Source organism: Palaemon carinicauda, chromosome 4, assembly GCF_036898095.1.
Source record: "Palaemon carinicauda isolate YSFRI2023 chromosome 4, ASM3689809v2, whole genome shotgun sequence".
Taxonomy (NCBI): domain Eukaryota; kingdom Metazoa; phylum Arthropoda; class Malacostraca; order Decapoda; family Palaemonidae; genus Palaemon; species Palaemon carinicauda.
Genome location: NC_090728.1, coordinates 67,553,210 through 67,573,452, shown reverse-complemented (window position 1 = coordinate 67,573,452; position 20,243 = coordinate 67,553,210).

Sequence of the window (20,243 nt, the reverse complement as noted above, 5' to 3'; positions counted from 1 at the left end):
CAGGTTTGTCAAACCAGACCCCGTTCAGCATGGAGACGGCAGACACGGTCAGACTTGCAGTGAGACCGCAAGACTTCATGTGTACACTGAATCTGAAGGACGCGTACTTCCAGATCCCAGTCCATCCGTTTTCAAGGAAGTACTTAAGATTCTGCCTAGACAACAAGATCTACCAGTTCAAGGTGCTGTGTTTCGGTCTCTCCACAGCACCTCAGGTTTTCACCAGAGTGTTCACCCTGATATCATCGTGGGCACACAGGATCGGCATCCGTCTCCTCCGTTATCTGGACGACTGGCTGATCCTAGAAGACTCGGAGTCAGCCCTTCTTCAACACCGAGACAAACTTTTGGGAGTTGTCAAGATCTGGGGATCATGGTAAATCTCGAGAAGTCTTCTCTGCTTCCTACTCAAAGACTGGTATATCTAGGCATGATGATATACACCAATCTCCACAAAGCCTTCCCATCAGACGACAGGATAGCAAGGCTGAGGAGGGTTGCGAGTCCTTTCCTCAGACGAGAAGAACTCCCAGCCCAATCGTGGTTACGTCTCCCCGGTCACCTCTCATCCCTGGCCCGTCTAGTTCCCAACGGTCGCCTCAGAATGAGATCTCTGCAATAGCGACTCAAGTCCCGGTGGAATCAAGGACACGATTCCCTGGACGTCATGATCCCTGCGGAACGGACTGATCTTCAGTGGAGAGTGACAGACGAGAACCTACGAAGGGGAGTGGATCTTCTCGTCCTCCCCCGGATTTGAACTTTTCCCAAGGAATGGATTTTGAAAGCCTCCGATCCTTCACAGGCTGGAGGTCACCTAGAGTATTCTTCAAACACTATGCGAAGCAGGTGCACGAAGTGAAACGATTCGTGGTGGCAGCAGGTAGCGTGATGAATCCGGCTGTTTAGTGCTGCGTAGAACAGTGAGTTTTTTCGGGACTTTAACTCAAACGGGTGCCTCTGTAGACCCTAGTGCGATACATAGTGATTTTAAAGGACACCTAGTGTCACTAATAGACTGTTCTTCATCAAGGTGAAGTGACATAGATGTTTACACGTGAGCCACATGTTCTTGGACATGAAGTGTATAATGATTTTAAAGACTGGCATTCACCCGGGAACTGGTGCTTAAAGGCAAAATATTTCCCTTTCAGATTCCACATCACCGTCTTACGGAAAATCTGTCTATAATCCAATATTATTATTGTAAATAATTTTCCATATTTCCATGCAATTTTCAAATAAAATAATTATTTTATATACCATACGCGTCTGATTTCGCTCCTATCTTTCATATGAAAATAAATTGCTGTTATTGTTTTATTGATCCTATTTCTATGGTTAATTATAATTAATATACCTACTACCTAATATACACTCACCCAATGGTATAAATGTGTTCCTACAAAAATATTTAACCTTGTGATCTGTCTTCGAGACCGGCACGATCTCTTCATCCAGGTGAGTCTATCTTCGTCAGGTTACTTCGAGATGTCCCCGTTGTCCAATTAGGACTTCCTTGCCAGGGAGGCTGGAAGCCAGGTCTTTGTAATGCCACTGGTAATGACATTTAACGGAGATGTCACGGTCTCTTCGGTCACCAGACCGCAGGAATATTAGTCGAAGTAGAAGGCACTTGGAATGGGAAAAATCCACGATACGTTAATTCTCTAGTACACTTCCATCAGGACGACATGGCTTGAGCCCAAAAAATGGATTTTGAGCGAAGTGAAAAATCTATTTTTGGGTGAGATGGCCATGTCGTCCTGATGGACCCGCCCAACTGTTCCAGTTCAGCCTGCCAGGCCCCTCCCTGCTATACTGTATCGCAGAAGCTGGTAGAAAGCTGGACTTAGGAATGAGGACGGACGTGACGTCACACAGTATGGCGGACTGTTTGTTTATGTTGCGAGTACCGTAATAGTAACGAAGGAGGATAACTTTGGAACGGCTCCTCAGTTTCCTCGCCACCTTTCCCCTTCGAAGCGTAAACGCTATGTGGGGTGCAGATAGCCATGTGGCGTGTTAATGCATGCGTCCCCTGTTGATATATAATATCCTAGAGGGAAACCTTTAGGGTACTCGCACCAGAAGTTAGTATTCTGTGAAACCTTTAGTTTAATTCTCTGGGAATATCTACTGTAGTCATATATACCCTAAGGAAGCTACTGAAGGAACCTTCCATCAGGACGACTTGGCCATCTCACCCAAAAAAAAGTTTTTTGCTTCGCTCAAAGTCCGTTTTGCAATTAATTGGTCCTTTCAGTATTTTTCTTGGTAGTCAAAGATTAAAGGAAGTTAACAGTTCAGTTAATGTATATACCACGTAGTATTCTTTACAATCGATGTAGCTCACGATTCTGTGTATCGTTGTTTACTTGTTGGTTCGTATATTATTTGTAGATGTTCCAATGGTTACGGGTGATAATTCACCTTTTATTGGAACCCCTTAATATAAGGGTTTGTTTTGATTTATAGAGATATTCTTTTCTTATTCTATTAAGGTAATATTTTATATTTAATATTTTGTTGCATTTATATGGGATTCAGTGACTTTTGCTTTCCCATGCAAACCATTGAAAGAATAGTAAGTCTCTCTCTACTGGGGTAATTTTGTTTGAGAGCGCATATACTTTGGTTTTAAATAATTGTGAAAATATAATTTTTACCAAAGAGTAAAATGCAAATTTTTAGTGCTAAATTAGTGCAGTGAAATTTATTCAATTCATTGGAGGGTGCTTTTGTTCGGACCTGTTGTTATCCTAGCCTTAGACCTCTGTCAAGCTCCCGGACCCAGGGGAGAAGTTAAGTCGAACGGCGAAAGGAATCGAGAGGCGTAGCCTGGGGTTACAGTCTTGTAAGACCCGAACGGAAGTCCCCTCGAGCGTTTTCTGTCGATCCACAGAATGCTCACCCTCGCTATAGGTAAAGCGTGGTAATAGTGTTTTCTAACATTAAGGGAGGATGCGCGAAGCTGAAAAAAAAATTAGAATCATTCTGTATGTGTTACGATTCATGCGGCGCGGACGTACAGTGAACCCTCGTTTATCGCGGTAGATAGGTTCCAGACCCGGCCGCGATAGGTGAAAATCCGCGAAGTAGTGACACCATATTTACCTATTTATTTAACATGTATATTCAGACTTTTAAAACCTTCCCTTGTACGTAGTACTGTTAACAAACTACTCTTTAATGTACAGAACACTTAATGCATGTACTACAGTACCCTAAACTAAAACAGGCACAAATATTAAAGGCGATTTTATATCATGCGTTTCCTAAACACGCCAAAAAGCACGATAAAAAATGGCAACCAATGTTTTGTTTACGTTGCTCTGATCATAATGAAGAAACAAACGCATTTACTGTACACATCTGTGTATAGGTTAGTTTTTGCATCGATTATATTGATTATTCAGTACAGTATGTTGATTTTGTTATTACCAATATGTATATATATATATGGGTTATGAAAAAAATCCGCGAAGTGGTGAATCCGCGATGGTCGAACCGCGAAGTAGTGAGGGTTCACTGTAGTGCCGCTGCTTCCACCTGATGGGTGTTCGTCTCCCGACAGTGGGGAGCACTATGGAATCGACGAAGAAGGCGGGTTCGTGTTTGAAAATGCTGCATGTGTGTCGCCTAAGATTGATCCTAATTGGTCTTTGTTGTTAGACATGAAACAGCAACTATCTTCGTTTATGCAGTCTTATCAGCCTGCCGTTGGCAGTGCGGTTGGGTGTCACGATTCCGGTTTTGACGCGGTCGCACAGGCGACCTGCTTATTCCGGTGATGACTCGTCGCACAGGCGGCCTACCAGCCGCAGTGTTCAACGGACGACGGACAAGCAGGGAGAAGCATTGGACCCTATGCACAAGGACGGCCAGCACAAGAGAAGTTCCGTTTATACAGAAGGGGACAAGAGTAAAATTGCCCAATGAAGATTTTACCAGCAGCAGAATAAGAATTTCATCAAATACACAAAAAGGTGAAATTTAAAGTTAGGTAGGTAGGAAGTACACTTGTGACTGCAGAACAGTAGCTTAACCTACCACAGTTATTAAGGTAAGCAAACAAAATGCCTTTTAATATCGAGCACCCACAAGGTTTCAGCATCACTGCTGAGCCTAATTCTGTTGCAACACGATGGCAACAGTGGTGTGAGGAATTTAAGATTTATTTAGAAGCATTAGGGAACATGAAGGATGCACAAAAGAAGGCATTATTACTTCATACAGCAGGTAGGGAAGTTCGGGAAGTGTTTAAGACTTTGCAGCCTACAGATGACACAAGTGAAGCTGCAATTAAGGCTCTTACCACATATTTTGCTCCTCAGGTCAATAAATTTTTTGAAAGATACCAGTTTTCAGCGCAAGCTTATCAGAAAGAAAATGAAAGTTTAGATGCCTTTGTGACTAGATTAAAGAATTTAGCCGTTTTATGTGAATTTCTAGAGTTAGAAAATGTTATCATAGATCAAGTAATTGCACATTGCACATCAGAAGAGCTAAGAAAGAAATTATTGCAAGATAAAGATTTAACATTAGAAAAGGTATTGATAACAGGCAGAGCTTTAGAAACATCAAATAGGCAAAGTAACATAATAGGTAGTTCTACAAGCAATAGAATGGAAAATTCTAAAATTAATACAGTAGGTTCTAAGTGGAAAACCAATGAGAATCAGAGAAGGAATATGACAAAGCCTAGTCATAGAAAAGTGCCTAACACTAATGTTCATAAATATCAGAATCAGGCTTATACACAGAAACAACAGGAAAAACCCAAGTGTTTTAGGTGTGGTAAAACTGATCATCTTGCATACGAAGCAAAGAAATGCCCTGCTACTGGACAGACATGCCAAAATTGCAGAAAGCTGGGTCATTTTGCAACTGCTTGTAGATTCCCTAAACAGTACGCAAAGAAAATAAATGCTACAGTTGATACTATGGGTCAAGAGAATAATGAGGAAAATGTTCATGATAATCAGGTTAGTTCAGATACTGATTTTGCGTTTCGCATAAACTCAGTCAACAAAGGTGCAAAGAAACATATCATGGTAGAAGTAATCATCAATGGTAAACCAATTTTGATGCAAGTTGACACAGCAGCCGATGTATCAATTATGTCTGAGAAAATGGCTAAAAGCATTCCTAATTTGTTATTAGAAGGTACAAATAGAGTTTTGAAAAGTTATAATGGTTTTGATATTCAGGTAATAGGTGCTTCGAACGTAGAAGTACAGTACAAAGAACAGAAATTAGAGAGAATGCCATTAACAGTAGTAAAAGGTAATGGACAAACTTTGCTAGGTTTAGATTGGCTACAGTATTTGAAGTTAGATTGGCCTAGTATTTTGAAGGTTGCAGGTAGACAAGATGAAAACAAAAATGAAATGTCTATGGATAATATCATATCAGAGTTTCAAGACATATTTGAAGATAAAATAGGTACAGTAAAGAACGCAAAGGCAATTTTAGTTTTGAAACTTGACAGTTCTAGATTTTTTGCTCCGAGACCAGTACCGTATGCATTGAAAAGTGCAGTTGAAACAGAAATCAGGAGATTAGAAAATGAAGGTTCCTGGGAAAATATTACATATTCAGATTGGGCTACACCATTAGTTCCTATTGAGAAGGAAAGTGGACAGGTTAGGTTATGTGGAGATTACAAAATAACGTTAAATCCACAACTGCAAGTAGCTCAACATCCCTTACCAAATCCGAAAGACATGTTTGCAACTATGTCAGGATGCAGTGTTTTTTCTAAATTAGATTTAAGACAAGCATTTCAACAGCTTCCCATGGATGAAACTTCACAAAAATTATGTACAGTAAATACATCCTTAGGTTTGTTTAGGCCAAAGAGATTACCTTATGGAGTTGCAAGTAGTCCAGCTATATGGCAACAAACTATGGATAAGATTTTTTCAGGAATGCAAGGAGTATTCATTTTTATAGATGATATTTTAATTGCGGGTAAAGACACAAGAGAACATAGAGAAAGATTGCGAACAGTTCTGAAGAAGTTGAAGGAACATAATATTAGAGTAAATAAGAACAAATGTATTTTAGAAGTTGATTCAGTGGAATACTTAGGTTTTGTAATAAATGGCAAGGGTATTCACAAAACTTTAAAGCTGTACAATCAACAAAAGTGCCAGAAAATGTTAAGGAATTACAATCATTTCTAGGTTTAGTAACATATTATGGGAATTTCATTCAGAATTTGTCTACAATTGCACATCCATTGTATAATCTGTTGAATAAGGGTGTAGAATGGAAATGGACAAAAGAGTGTCAGGAATCTTTTGAAAGAATCAAGCAGGAAATAACATCACCTACATTCTTAGTACATTATCAAATGGATTTACCAGTTAAATTAGTATGTGATGCATCAAACATAGGTTTGGGTGCAGTATTATCTCATGTGATGCCAGATGGAACAGAAAAACCAATTGCATTCACTTCTAGAGTATTGAACAAGGCAGAAAGGAATTACTCTCAAATAGAAAAGGAAGGTTTAGCATTAGTTTATGGAGTTAAAAAATTCCATATGTATCTTTATGGTAGGAAAAAGTTCACACTTGTTACAGATCATAAACCTTTATTAGCAATATTGGGTCCAAAAGCAAGTTTACCTACGTTGGTGGCTGCAAGACTACAACGTTGGGCAGTTACGTTAGCAGCGTACCACTATGATATAGAATACCGTCCAACATCAAATATGGGTAATGCAGATGCTTTATCCAGATTACCCGTAGACAAAGCTCCAGAAGAGTATGATGACAGTGTTCTGTTAATTTCTGTATATGATGTACCAATAACTGCAAAAGATGTAGCACACAGTACCAAGCAAGACCCAGTACTTAGTAAGGTTTTGGAGAGTTTAATGACAGGTAGGGACTTATGTGGAAAGGAGGAAAATTGTAAACCGTATAAGGATATATGGTATGAACTGAGTGTGACACAAGGCATAGTGATGAGAGGTTCCAGGGTAGTTATTCCTAATTCACTAAGAAATAAGGTTTTGTCTGAAATACATGCTGATCACCAAGGTATTGTAAGATCAAAGTCAATTGCGAGAACTTTTGTATGGTGGCCAGGTGTAGATAAAGATGTGGAATGTTATATAAAGAATTGTATGAATTGTGTTATGCAACAGAACAATCCTCAATTTGCTAGAATGCACCCGTGGGAGTTACCCAGATATCCATGGCAAAGAGTGCATATAGATTTTGCAGGTCCTTTTTTGAATTATTTGTTTTTGATAGTAGTAGATGCTTACAGTAAGTGGCCAGAAATTATCCCAATGAAGACAACAACGTCTTACGCCACAATAAAAGAGTTAATGCAAATTTTTTCAACGCATGGTATTCCAGAAAGAATTGTTACAGATAATGGTCCACAGTTTACCTCACAAGAGTTTAAAGAATTTTGTAATGTCAATGGTATAAAGCATACATTTTCAGCTACATATCATCCATCTACTAATGGAGAGGCTGAAAGATTTGTCCAAACGTTTAAACACAATATGAAGTGTAGAAAAGTAAATTCAGGTAATATAATTTTGCATGTGTCAAAATTTTTATTGTCTTATAGAACAACGCCGCACAGCACAACAGGCGTGGCACCCTCAAATTTGTTGATGGGGAGGAGGATAAGGTGTAAGTTAGATTTGTTGTATCCAAGTTTGCAAAGTGATTTAGAAGATAAAGGGTATAAACAAGTAGCAAAGCTTCCTAATGTAAGACATTTTTTACCTTTGTCTGATGTCATGGTAAGATCGTACAACACTCCAGAGAAGTGGGTACCAGGAGAGATTGTAAGAGAGATAGGAAATTTACATTATGATGTTCGTGTTGGTGATAATGTTGTAAAACGTCATGTTCATCAATTACAGCCGTTAAACTGAAAGACAGTAGAGCATGTGAATGTTAGAGATGATAAACTTAAAGAAGTAGTTAGATCAAATGAGTCAAATATTAACCAAGATGGTCCAACATCCAATGTAGATTCAGAACCAATTCATGTACCAGTACAAGATGAGGTTAAAGTGCTTCCTAATAGGATTAACAGAGGAAAGCCCCCTGAGAGATTAGATTTATGAAGATTTTTACAATGTCAAGTTAAGGGGGAGGAGACTGTTATGTATTATTATAATGTACTATATTATTTCAAGTGTTGCAGGTATTGCGCAACATTGCATCATATTGCATGAATAAGACATGTTATGCTTTGTACATAAGAGTAATGATTTGTTTTGGTATTAGGATTCAAACATTTGTTGATTACCTCAAAGATAGGATGTGATTCTTTATGATTTGTACTGGAGTAGGATTTAAGTCTTTTCAGAGCGATGCTCTTTTGTTTAGCAATGTTTTGGTTTGGCAGATTGTGTAAGACGCTCCATATACACTTGGGAGTTAGCTGTCACAGAGTAAACAGTACAATGTAGTCTTTTATACAGTAAATGTATTTTTTAGAATACCAACGTCTTATTAACCCTCAAGCCAAAAGTGACGACATCAGATGGGATCAGCTGAGAAATAATTACTAACGATTGTTCATCTATGTTCCAGGTAATTATTATGGTTAATAGAACTTCCTACCAAAGTACCAAATCCCACAGGGAGAAGGCGGATGCATCGCTTCGAGTACCTGCTTCTCAACGCCAACCGACCGCTCATAGCGCCTAGTGTCAGTCTATCCAGGCGCGCCGACGATCGCCAGGCAGCAGATCATGCTACCAAGCGTCATGACAGACAGTAGAGCGGAGCGGTGCGTCAGCGGAGAGAAGCATCAACGGGGCGGAGTGTCAGCATCAGTGCAGACGCTTCGCTACCTATGACAATAGACTTTGATGTCTACATGACCATGACTGTCTAGCGCTGGGACATTGTTGCACCAGGCGCTATATCAAGAAATAAATCTTAACTAGAAAAGGGATTTTGACGTAGGAAAAATCCATTTCTGGGCTCTGACCTGTGCCGCCCAGTGAAATGCTCCTTTTACATCATTTCTAAGGTAATAACTGCTATGAATTTTACCAGAGAAAAAATTGTATAGGAATGCTAGGTTGAACCCAGCTCGCTCACCTATTAAGGTGTCGGTATAAATAACTGGGGCGTGATAAATCACAACCAGAGGTCTCGCACCATTTAGATAACTCCTGTCAACATCCCCGAACAGTGAGGAGCCGTTCAACAACCTAATTCCAATCGCTACTACGAACGAGCCCACCCACGCTAGTGACGTCACTCCTATAGCACCCCAGATTGGGGCCCGGAAGGGAGGGACGGGTGGGTTCACTGGGCGGCACAGGTCTCTCGCCCAGAAATAGATTTTTCCTACGTCAAAATCCCTTTTCTGGGCTCTGACCTGTGCCGCCCAGTGAAATACTACCAGAGAATAGGGACCCAATATGGCTAACTACCTGGGGAGAAAATAACACAAAAATAGTAATACATAGTGGCATTTAATAACAAACAGGAGGGATAGGAATCCCAAAGGCGAGTGATAAACATGGTTAAGAGTGGAGAATATCCACTGAAAACAATAATAAAGTAACCCGAAGATAAGTAATCCACAAGATAAAATTATTAATCAATACATGGTAAACAATCCCATAAAGGGATGGTAATAGAACAAGCAGAACTGTGAATATAGCAAAATACATAATATCAAAATTAAAATTAAAATAAAATTAACTCGAGGGATTAAACATAGATGAAACCAAAACAATTGGTAGGACATATCAATGAATAATAAAATAAATACACCATAGGGGTGTATGGCAAAGGATAACCAAACCAGGTAGGGACAATAAGAAAGCCAGGTAGGAGGGAAAGAGGACAGAGCAAGACGTTGTGATTAGGACTCAGAGCCTTCAGGAGGAACTACATTCCCAGCTGCTACTGTTGCAAATTTAAGAGCTTCTAAAGGTTTTAGGTAGTGGCGTTTAAAAACTTTAGGGGACTTCCAACCCGTATATTTTGTGAGCTCATCAAATTTCATATGATGAAAAAAGTTAATTGAAGTAGCAACAGCTCGAATATCATGGACGTGTGGGAATGACTCGGGATTAGCTTGTTTAATAAAATAAAGAATTTGTTGTCTAATTCCTTTAAGGGTAATAGTTCCTCCATTCTCTCTAATAAACAAGGGCCCTGTGGAAGTTCTACTCAAGTAGGATTTCAGGGCGGTAACTGGACACAGGGATGGATCCCGAGGAAGTGGAACAATCTTCCAGGGAGACCACCTGTTCTGGGGATCTTCATTTTTAGCCAGGAATACTTTGTTAGGGGAGAGAAGGACCTCACCCGAAGGGAGGAACTCGATATGACCTGGGTCTCTAGACAGGGCCGACAATTCTGAGATTCTAGAGCCAGAGGCGAGGCTTAAAAGAAAAAGTGTCTTCCTTAACAATGGCATATAGTTACACGATTCATTCAAAGTGTCAGAGGCTAGCTTTAAGACATCGTTCAAGAACCAAGAAACTGCGCTAGGGCGAGTTGATGGTTTCAGTCTGGCACAAGCTTTTGGGATGGAAGAGAAGTATGAATCCATTAGGTCAATGTCAAAACCGACATGGAAGATCTTTTTCAAGGCTGATTTGATCGTGGTAATCGTGTTGGCTGCTAGGCCCGATTCCAAGAGAGTTCTAAAGAATGTCACAGTCAGGTTCATCGTCATTTTCTCAACTTGTGAGTCTTTCAAAAACTTTGCCAGTTTTTTGACGGCTGAGTCATACTGACGAAAAGTGGATTCTCTCTTGTCTGATTCCAGGAATAGGGTATTCAGAGGGTCGATGTTTGCACCCTTTTGAGCTGCGAACTTCATGAAGTCCATAAAGTTAGGGCATTCAGAATCCTTGAGGAAGCTAACACATTGCGCGTTTGTACTACCTGTGTTAGAACAGGATTGGGTATCTGCCGGGGGTGGAGACCTAGCTCTAGTAACAAGGGGAACCAGTTGCTTTTGGGCCAGTTGGGGGCTATCAGAGCCACTCGGCCCTTGAAAGATCTGAGCTTGTGCAGTACTTTCAGCAGGAGATATATCGGAGGAAACAGATAAATCGTCTTCCAAGTGTTCCAGTCTATTGACATAGCGTCCATGGCATAAGCCTGAGGGTCCAGGTTGGGGGCTACATAACATTTTAGTTTGCCATTGGATTCCGTCGCAAACAGATCCACCTGGAGACCCGGGACCTGAGATGAGATACATTGGAAGGATCGATTGTCCAGTGACCACTCCGACTCCAAGGGAGTCGTCCGGGAAAGTGCGTCCGCCACTACATTCCGGACCCCCGCCAGGTGGACTGCTGACAGATGCCACTTGTATGATGTTGCCATGGAGAAAATCGCCAGCATGACGTGATTTATGTGGGCTGACCTGGAGCCTCCTCTGTTGATGCAGTGAACTATGACTGCGCTGTCGAGAACCAGTCTGATATGGAGATTCCTGGCTGGGCTGAGACGTTTTAGGGTAAGCAAGACTGCCATGGCCTCTGGGACATTTATGTGTATTTGTTGAAATATCGGAGACCATAATCCTTGGACTTTCTTGTGTTGAGAGAAACCTCTCCACCCTGTGAGGGAGGCGTCTGTGAGAACGACGAGTCCCGGGGCAGGATATTGCTAGGGAACTGACTTGGAAAGGTTCTTGACCTTCGTCCAAGGCTGCAGACTTTTCCTCAGGATTGGGGGAAGGCGAGCTCGCCTGTCTCGACGTTTCTTGGTTGCTCTGGAACGCCACACTCTGTTTATGTCCTTTAGTTTGGACTTTAGGATGATGTCTGTGACGGAGGCGAACTGTAAGGAACCTAGTATTCTTTCCTGGTTCCGTCTGGATGTCAACTTGTCTCTGAGAAACTGTTTCGTGTTCCTCGCTATTGCCTTCCTTTTGGCTTTGGGCAGGCACAATGTATGGGAATTGAGGTCCCATTGTAGCCCCAGCCACTGAAACTTGGTCTCCGGGACCAGGCGGGATTTCTCGAGGTTGACCTGAAATCCTAGACGTCGAAGGAAAGAGAGGGCCTTGTGCGTCGCCGAGTGGCTGTTCTGGACGTTGTTCGACCAGATCAGCCAATCGTCGAGATAAGCCACTACTTGAATCTCTTGGGTTCGAAGTTCCTGAATCACCGTTTCGGCTAGTTTGGTGAAGATTCTGGGCACTATGTTGAGCCCGAATGGCATCACCTTGAAAGCATAAGCTTGTTTGCCCAGCTTGAAGCCCAGGAAGGGGCGAAAATGCCTTGCTATTGGAACGTGATAGTAGGCATCTGTAAGATCGATGGAGGTGGTGACGGCCCCACGGGGAAGTAGGGTCCGCACCTGCGAGACGGTAAGCATGTGGAATTTTTCGCAACGAATGAAGGAGTTTAGACGAGACAGGTCCAGGATTACCCTTCGTTTGTCTGAGCCTTTCTTTGGCACGCTGAATAAGCGACCTTGAAATTTTAAGCGACGCATGCTTTGGATTGCGTTCTTTTGCAACAGATCCTTTGTAAATGAACATAGCTCTTCTGTCGGGAGTTGGTAGAAACTGTTTGGTGGAGGGGGTCCCTGTAGCCAGCTCCACCCCAGACCTTTGGAGATTATGCTGGAAGCCCAGTTGCTGAACTTCCAGTGGTCCCGAAATTTGTAAAGTCTCCCTCCTACCTGCAACTTCTCAATGGCTTGATGAAGATTTGCCACCTCTGCCTCCGCGGAAAGTCTTGCCTCGGTGGGAACCCCTTCCGCTACCTCGGTTACGAAAGGCACCCCTGGAGCCTCTGTGGCGCTGGTAACCTTGGAAAGAACCCTGAGATTCATAAATGGGGTTGAAAGTGGGGGAGGCAGCAAACGAAGTCGATGCGACTTGTGTTTGAGGAACCAACACATACTGTTGTTGGGGTTGGCCCTTAGAGGTAGAAGGCTGGGAGCCCTGTGAAACAGGGACAGACTGGACTGGGACAGGTTGCACTACCTGAAGAGGCTGTCTGAATTGTGAGGAGTGGAAGGGCCTCAACCTCTTCCTGCTATGAACTGGAGCACTGGGAGACTCATATTTCCTTTTGGGAACTAGACCCCACCTAACCTTGAGGCTTTGGTTAACTCGAGCTGCCTCGCTGAGGACAGTGTTAACCATATCCTCCGGGAAGAGGCCGGACCCCAGACCAGGGCTTTGATGAGCCCATTAGGTTCATGGCAAATAGTAGCCTCTGATAATACATGACGTCGGCAACGGAATCTGGCGTTATGGAAGTCATATGCGTCGATCAATAAGGTCTGCAGAAGTGACTTCGTGAGGACCTTAAAGATAGGTTCCTCATCATAAGTGGCAATGGTCATCTCTGATAGAGCAGTAGAATTAATGGATCTACTGAGCCTACACCGGGTCTCAAATTCTATTTTGATTAGGGACTCCGGTAGCTTGGGGAGGCGTTCACTGAACTGCGTCGAAGCACAGTCCGGGCTCAGTTTTCCTACCGAAAAGGTAGATGGGGCGTTCCGCCAGCACTCATGGTCACCAGGGAAGAGAAGGGAAGTCAATTCTGTCTCCCGCAACTGGGGTAAGGGCTTCTCTTCCATGGAAGCCTGATAGGCTATTTCCATGATCTTGGTTGTGCACGGAGTAGGGATATGTTCGTCTATTACAAACATAGTATATGAATTCTTATGGGGTGTGATCATTGTGTTCACACAATCCCACTCGTTGAAGGCGCGGAACAAAAAAGACTGGGCCTGTTCTTTGGGAAAGATCACAGTCTCCTTAGGGACTTTATCTAGGCGGATCACAGCCTCATCAGTCAAACGAGCGAAGCCGGGAAAGGGGAATTGCAGACCCGGTGGGTAGAACTCGAAGTCCTCAATCGGTCGAGTTCCGAAACCTTCAATGGACAACATGCCATCCGAAAAGGGGGCATGTAGAGCTAACCTCCAGGGGTTACTCTTAGTAAAGGGTGGAAGCTTAGAGGCGTTAGGGATGGCATATTGCTGCTGTTGTGGCAGCCCCGAACGCATGAGACCCTGGACTAGGTTCTCAACATTAGCAACCCTTTCTTGCTGTTGTTGAAGAGTTACGATGGCTTGCTGAGTATGAGATGATAACATCGTCTCGAAGCGAGAAAACAGCTTCTCTGAGAAGTCCGCCAGGTTAAATGGTTCCGCCGGAGGGGGAACAGATGTCGAACCGGAGACCTGTCCTTGAGAAGTCGAGGGTATGGCGATGGAGTCTTTGTGGACTCTAGTGGAGGAAGATTTGGACGACCTCGATGACTTCGAAGACTTGTGGGTCTTATGTAAAGGCTTGCAGTGAGCCTTAACCTTGGGGATCACAGACCGAAGCTTGAGATCAGCATCGGAAGTCCCCGGAAAACCTTGAAAGGAAGATTGGTTCGAAGTAGAAGAGAAAGTCGGGCTGAGGAGAGGAATCTCAGCCCGGGACTCACCTGACTCACCTATCTCCCTACCTGTGTCGGGTTCCTCAAGAACCATGGGTTCGACGTCAAGATTAAGGGTTGCGACGTCTTCTGTTATTATCCCGCTAAAAGCAGGGACTCAATACTTTCTATGATGGGGTCCTCCAACTCCTTGGGGACCGCAGCAGATGTTTTGGCATGTGGATAAAGGAGGGAACACCATTGTTCTGATAAAATTTAAGGTTGCTTAGCCTTTACATTCCGGGCGAATCAGCCAATCCAGACCTTGAGGGTTGCTAGGGCCGAAGTCTTAGCAGACTCGGAGCTCTGAAAGAGAACAGGCCATTAGTGAAGGAAAGGGAATCATGCCGAAGAAAAAAGGAGGGACCAGGGACCTCCGAACACGAGGCCCTAGAGAGCATGCGAGGAGCAAAATGATGCAATTAAAATTAATTAATTGTAATTAATTGTAACTCCACTTACCAAGTCTATAAAGAACGGCTAAGAAGATACACTTACCGATTCAGAGGTTAAAGTGGAGGCTAGCTTGTAGCATACTACACAGTTGTCCGGATGCCAAACAGTGAGGTCATCCACCAGGACAGCACAATGGGCATGAGAGCGACACACGTCGTGGCCGCAGGGCTGACTAAGGACCGCCGCGCATGCCTTCATGGAACAGCGTACTGCCTGTAAAATAAAAGATACATGAGTATCTTGTGAGTAAGCTGGAGGAGCCCGGAGGCTCTGGGAGCTTAGAATACACCGCTGTAGCGGAGCTTGTAAAATAATAAAAATAATAAACATAATATAGGTAAGAATAAGTCAAACCTTAATCGTGATCATTCCCGGGGGGGGGTGGAGGTCGAGATCAGGGGATATATATATAGATATGTATGAATATATAATGAGATTAATCCTAGTAGATAAGGTCACACTGGCTCCGGGGAGACAATTGAGAGAGCCCAGGGCTCATGAAAGCCTACCGGAGAAGGCGGATAGGGGAGTCGAGGGATAAACCTATCGATGACGCAAGGAATTAATCGAACTCGACATGGGAATAAATGGAGGCTACGTCCTGAGATCCCGTAAGGAATAATAATGTATGTGGAGTCCGTGGAGTGCGGAACACCATATGATGAGGGGGAAAGGGAGGGATCTGTAATGGGTCCGTGAGGTGCGGGACCAGGTGGAGTAGCAGGAATAAAAAGTGTATAAATATGAATATACACGATGTAAAAACCCAGACCGAACCGGACCCCACCCGCCTACCGATGGCCAATCGGACGGTGGGGAGAAACGGCAACGGAATGGTAGGGGAATATGAACAATAATGTATAACAAGCCTCACACACGAACGGAATCCGCCCAGGACGGAACAAAGTGATAATCGGTGTCAACATCCCCGAGGGGATATGAACAAGGCTGATTCCGAGCCTCCATACGAGAGCGAGTGAAGACATCCCTGAGGTGGGGGTGTCGGGGCTGGTGGGGGGGGGGTGAGGAGGCTAACGGGAGGGGCAGAAGAACAGGTGTACCAACCTGAACTGAGACCCATGACTGAGATCACGCGGAAAGACTAATAATAATAATATCACTGATATGGTAATATGAAAAAGGGAGGCATGCTGGATAATGACAATGATAAACGTAAAATAACCCGAAGGGACAAACGGAGAGGCAGGGGAAGACCAAGCCTAACAGCGCAGAGAGACCGAGCTAGGCAGGGCTGCCAACCAAACAAGGCGCCGACAACAAACATAAGATAATAACTGCCTCGTGAAAGTCCCAACGAACTAGCATACTAGTAAATTAATGTATATGCTAATATGATGGCTACTACGAACGTGAAACGTAAACGAAGTAAAACTAGTAACGCCCGAAGGCGACCAGGCATGCCAACCTCATGAACAAGATATCGTAATATCATAACTAGCTGTTAATATAATAACAGACAAATACCATAGTATAAAATGACATGGGGTGTGAACCGTGGATATGGGGTGTGAACGACACACGTCATGTCCGCAGGGTTGATAGATGACTAGCGGCACATGCCGTCATTGCACAGCGTACAGTCTGTAAAATAAAAGATACACGAGTATCTCAAAGGAAAGCAAATTAGGGGCCCGGAGGACCCGGTGCTTAATATATATATATATATATATATATATATATATATGTGTGTGTGTATATATATATATACATATATATATATCAATATCATGATAAAAATGTTTTATATATATTCATCAAGAATCTTGAATGAAAGCAAATAGGGGCTCGGGGGCCCCGGTTGCGTAAATTATATCAATATCATGATAAAAGATTTATATATCAATATCATGATAAAAATGTTATATATATATATACATCAGGAATCCTGAATGAAAGCAAATAGGGGCTCGGGGGCCCCGGATGCTTAAATTATAGCAATATCATGATAAAAGATTTACATATCAATATCATGATAAAAATGTTTTATATATATACATCAGGAATCCTGAATGAAAGCAAATATGGGCTCGGGGGCCCCGGGTGCTTAAATGATATCAATATCATGATAGAAGATTTATATATCAATATCATGATAAAAATGTTTTATATATGTACAGTCTGTAAGATAAAAGATACATGAGTATCATAAAGGAAAGCAAATTAGGGGCCTGGAGGCCCCGGAGCTTAAATATCTATATATATGTCAATATCATGATAAAAATTTTTTATATATAGCCATTAAGTATATTGAATGTAAGCAAATTCGGGACCCCTGGGGGTCCAGAGTGCTTAAATATATCAATATCAAAATAACAGATCTATTTTGATTGTAAAAAGAATCAAAATTAAGTCAGACCTTGGGAACACAAAATAGTCTCCCTTGGAACCTGGTTGACTTTACCCTCCTGATCACCTTCTTGTTCAAGAGTTCCAGGACTTATTCTTCCAGGAGGGGGGTTGACTGTTGGAAGAATTGCTGGAAGGATGGGGGTGGTTGAATCCAGCTCCAGCCCAGTCCCTTCTTGACGATGCTGTGTGCCCAGGGATCGAAGGTCCAACGATCCTGGAATTGGCGGAGTCTTCCTCCCACCGGAAGCACTTCATTGCTTCTGGTGTCCCGAGGGTTTGCCACCTCGGCCGCTAGCTCCCCTTCCTCCTCTGCCTCTGGAGGGACGGCAAGAAGAATCTCTGCTGGAACCTCTGCCTGAGCCCCTACCTCTGGGACGAAAGGTAGTCGAGTGTTGCTCATAGGCAGGGGTGAAGACCGGCGACTGCGACACCACCGGCTGGGGGACCAACTGAAAGGTCTGTTGTGGCTGCGTAGCCACTTGGGGAGTAGCGGGACCCGGAAACTGTCGTCTCAGTTGACGTAGCTGGGGTCTGGGTTTCGAGGATTTCCTCTTAGGCTGAGGGCCATCGTCCTGAGAGGACATCCTCGTTCGGGACATGCCCCACTTATGGAGAAGGTTCCTGTTCTCCATAGCAGCTTTGTCCACTATCTCTTTCACCAAGGTAGACAGGAAGAGATGTTTGCCCCAGATATTGGAGGAAATCAGTCTCCGGGGTTCGTGTTTCACCATTGCACTGGCGAACACGAATTCTCTACAGGCTCTACGAGCCCTAGCGAAACTGTATAGGTCCTTGGTCACGGTAGCCAGGTGCGACTTAGCAAGGACCATGTAAAAGTCCGGGACTCTGGTATCCCCGGCCATGAGTTCGAACTGTACCTGATGGGACAGCGAAGCGGCGAGTCTCTCCTTCGTATCCTGTTCCCTACGAAGGAGGTGATCGTTCAGCCGTGGGAGGTCCTCATTGAATTGACGACCGGCCACATAAGGTTCCAGTTTTCCTACCGTGAAGGTCGACTGGATGTCTTTCCAGTGCCTATCATCGGGGGAAAGAGTAATGGAGAAGGGTCTGCACTCCTCTAGTGCAGGGCAAGGTTTCCCTTCCTCCACTGCCTTCATGACCGCTGTGAAGGCCTTTTCGATGAAGGGGAAGGTCGCAGTAGTTGGCGCAACGAAGGTTGGATGCTTCTTACTAAGCGCCGGCATCTTGGAGTTTGTGAAACCCCGGCTCTTCACTGCCTGAGCTAACATAGCTTGGGCCTTCGCGAGATCGAACACAATCACTTCTTTTGGTTCGGTCTCTTCCTTTGAGGCTGGTTCAGACCTGAGCCGGACATAACAGTCCGGATAAGCCTCGAAATTTTGGAAGAACTCCACTTCTTCCAACAAAATAGAGCCAACCCTTTCACTGATATAGATCTTGCCAGTTGTGAGTGGCATATGCTCGGCGTATCTCCAAGGGTTAGCTTCCGAGCAGGTGGGGAGGTCCTTAACCGAAATCTTCTTCGGTTGTTTGAAGCCGACAAGAGTCGTCCGCAATTGCTCCTGAGTCTCGCGCAGCTTCTTGTCCATGAGGGCTTCAAGCATTTTGAAGACCTCTTGAGTGGCCGATGGAAGAGGGTCCGGGGTGGCAGAAGTCGAAGGAACAGGTTCCTCGGACAGTGCAGGAGTTGCAGGGGGAGCAGGAGCGACCTCGGTCTCCGAATCAGGATATTCCACCTGATCTTCCTCATAGTCGAGCTCCTCGCCCATGAAGTTCTGCTCCGTCTCTTCAGACACTTCCGACATACGTTCCACGTCGTCGGAATCAAGATGGCACTCACGCATGGACTGTGCCATGACGACATCAGGTTCGACCACGATCTGGACGGTGGGGATCTGATCACGGGGGACCACTGAGTCCTTAGATGCTTTTGGGAAAAGCAAAGCCCTCAAGTCTTCGTTGGGAAGATACGGTCCAGTGGCGTTCTTCTGGAAGCCACGCACCCATTTGCGTAGCTTCTCCCTAGCAATGCCCCTTACCTCCGCAGTAGGAGGATCGTCGAACGCCTCAACGAGAAGACTCTTGCAGACTGTACAGTTCTGCGGGTCCCAAAATTTTAGGTCGCCTTTCTTGGCGGTGCAGGGGGCGTGGGTCCGGCACGCCTTGTGCCCGTAGAAGTCCGGGCGCTTCACTCCGCAGAAGTTGCTCCCGCACTTCAAGTACTCCTCCTGTAAAAGAAAGAGATCATGAGTACATGGAAGGCATAAGAATGACTTACATTACTCTAAAATTAGGAATAACTTAATCTAAAGTTAAGAATAACTTAAACTATAAGAACATATTAATGTTTAAGATTGATAAGCGGGAAAGGAAGTAGATAGACACATACTTGTGAATCCCGCCCAGCCGGTTACCGTAACCTTATCCGTAGACAATTCCTTTGTACCCGAGGGTCACAATGAGGGAAATCCGTATGGATGAGTCAAGCTAGGCTTTTAACAGGAATTGTCCACAGAGTGTACCAGGGTCTGAGACCACTCAGAGCCTGGGGGGAGAGAGGAAATAGGATAAACCCCTTAATAAATGTAGGTTCCAGCAATCAACTGCACTGAGATACACAGAGTATGCTGGAATTATTGTAATGTGCAATCACACAGCATAGCCACTATCTTTTGGATGGTATGACAATACCTATATAGAAGTGGCCAAGTTATCTGGCTGCAACATATTGACTGTCGGCATGTTGCCGGCACCCAGGGAAGGGGTACATGTCCCTTAGCGTTTCATGAGGGTGCCGGCAGACCGACGGAACACCGGAGGCCGGTCCTGCAGCGTGGAAGGCATCAAGGCAGACACAATGAGTATCTTATATGGATAATACCACGGTGGCGACCGCCGGCACAGCGGCGGGTCGCCGGCAGGGGGCGGGGGTTCCGGCAGCCGAAGGCTGACGGCATGGTGAGCCTTGGATCAATTCATAAGACAGATATATATATGGTTGTATACCTAGATT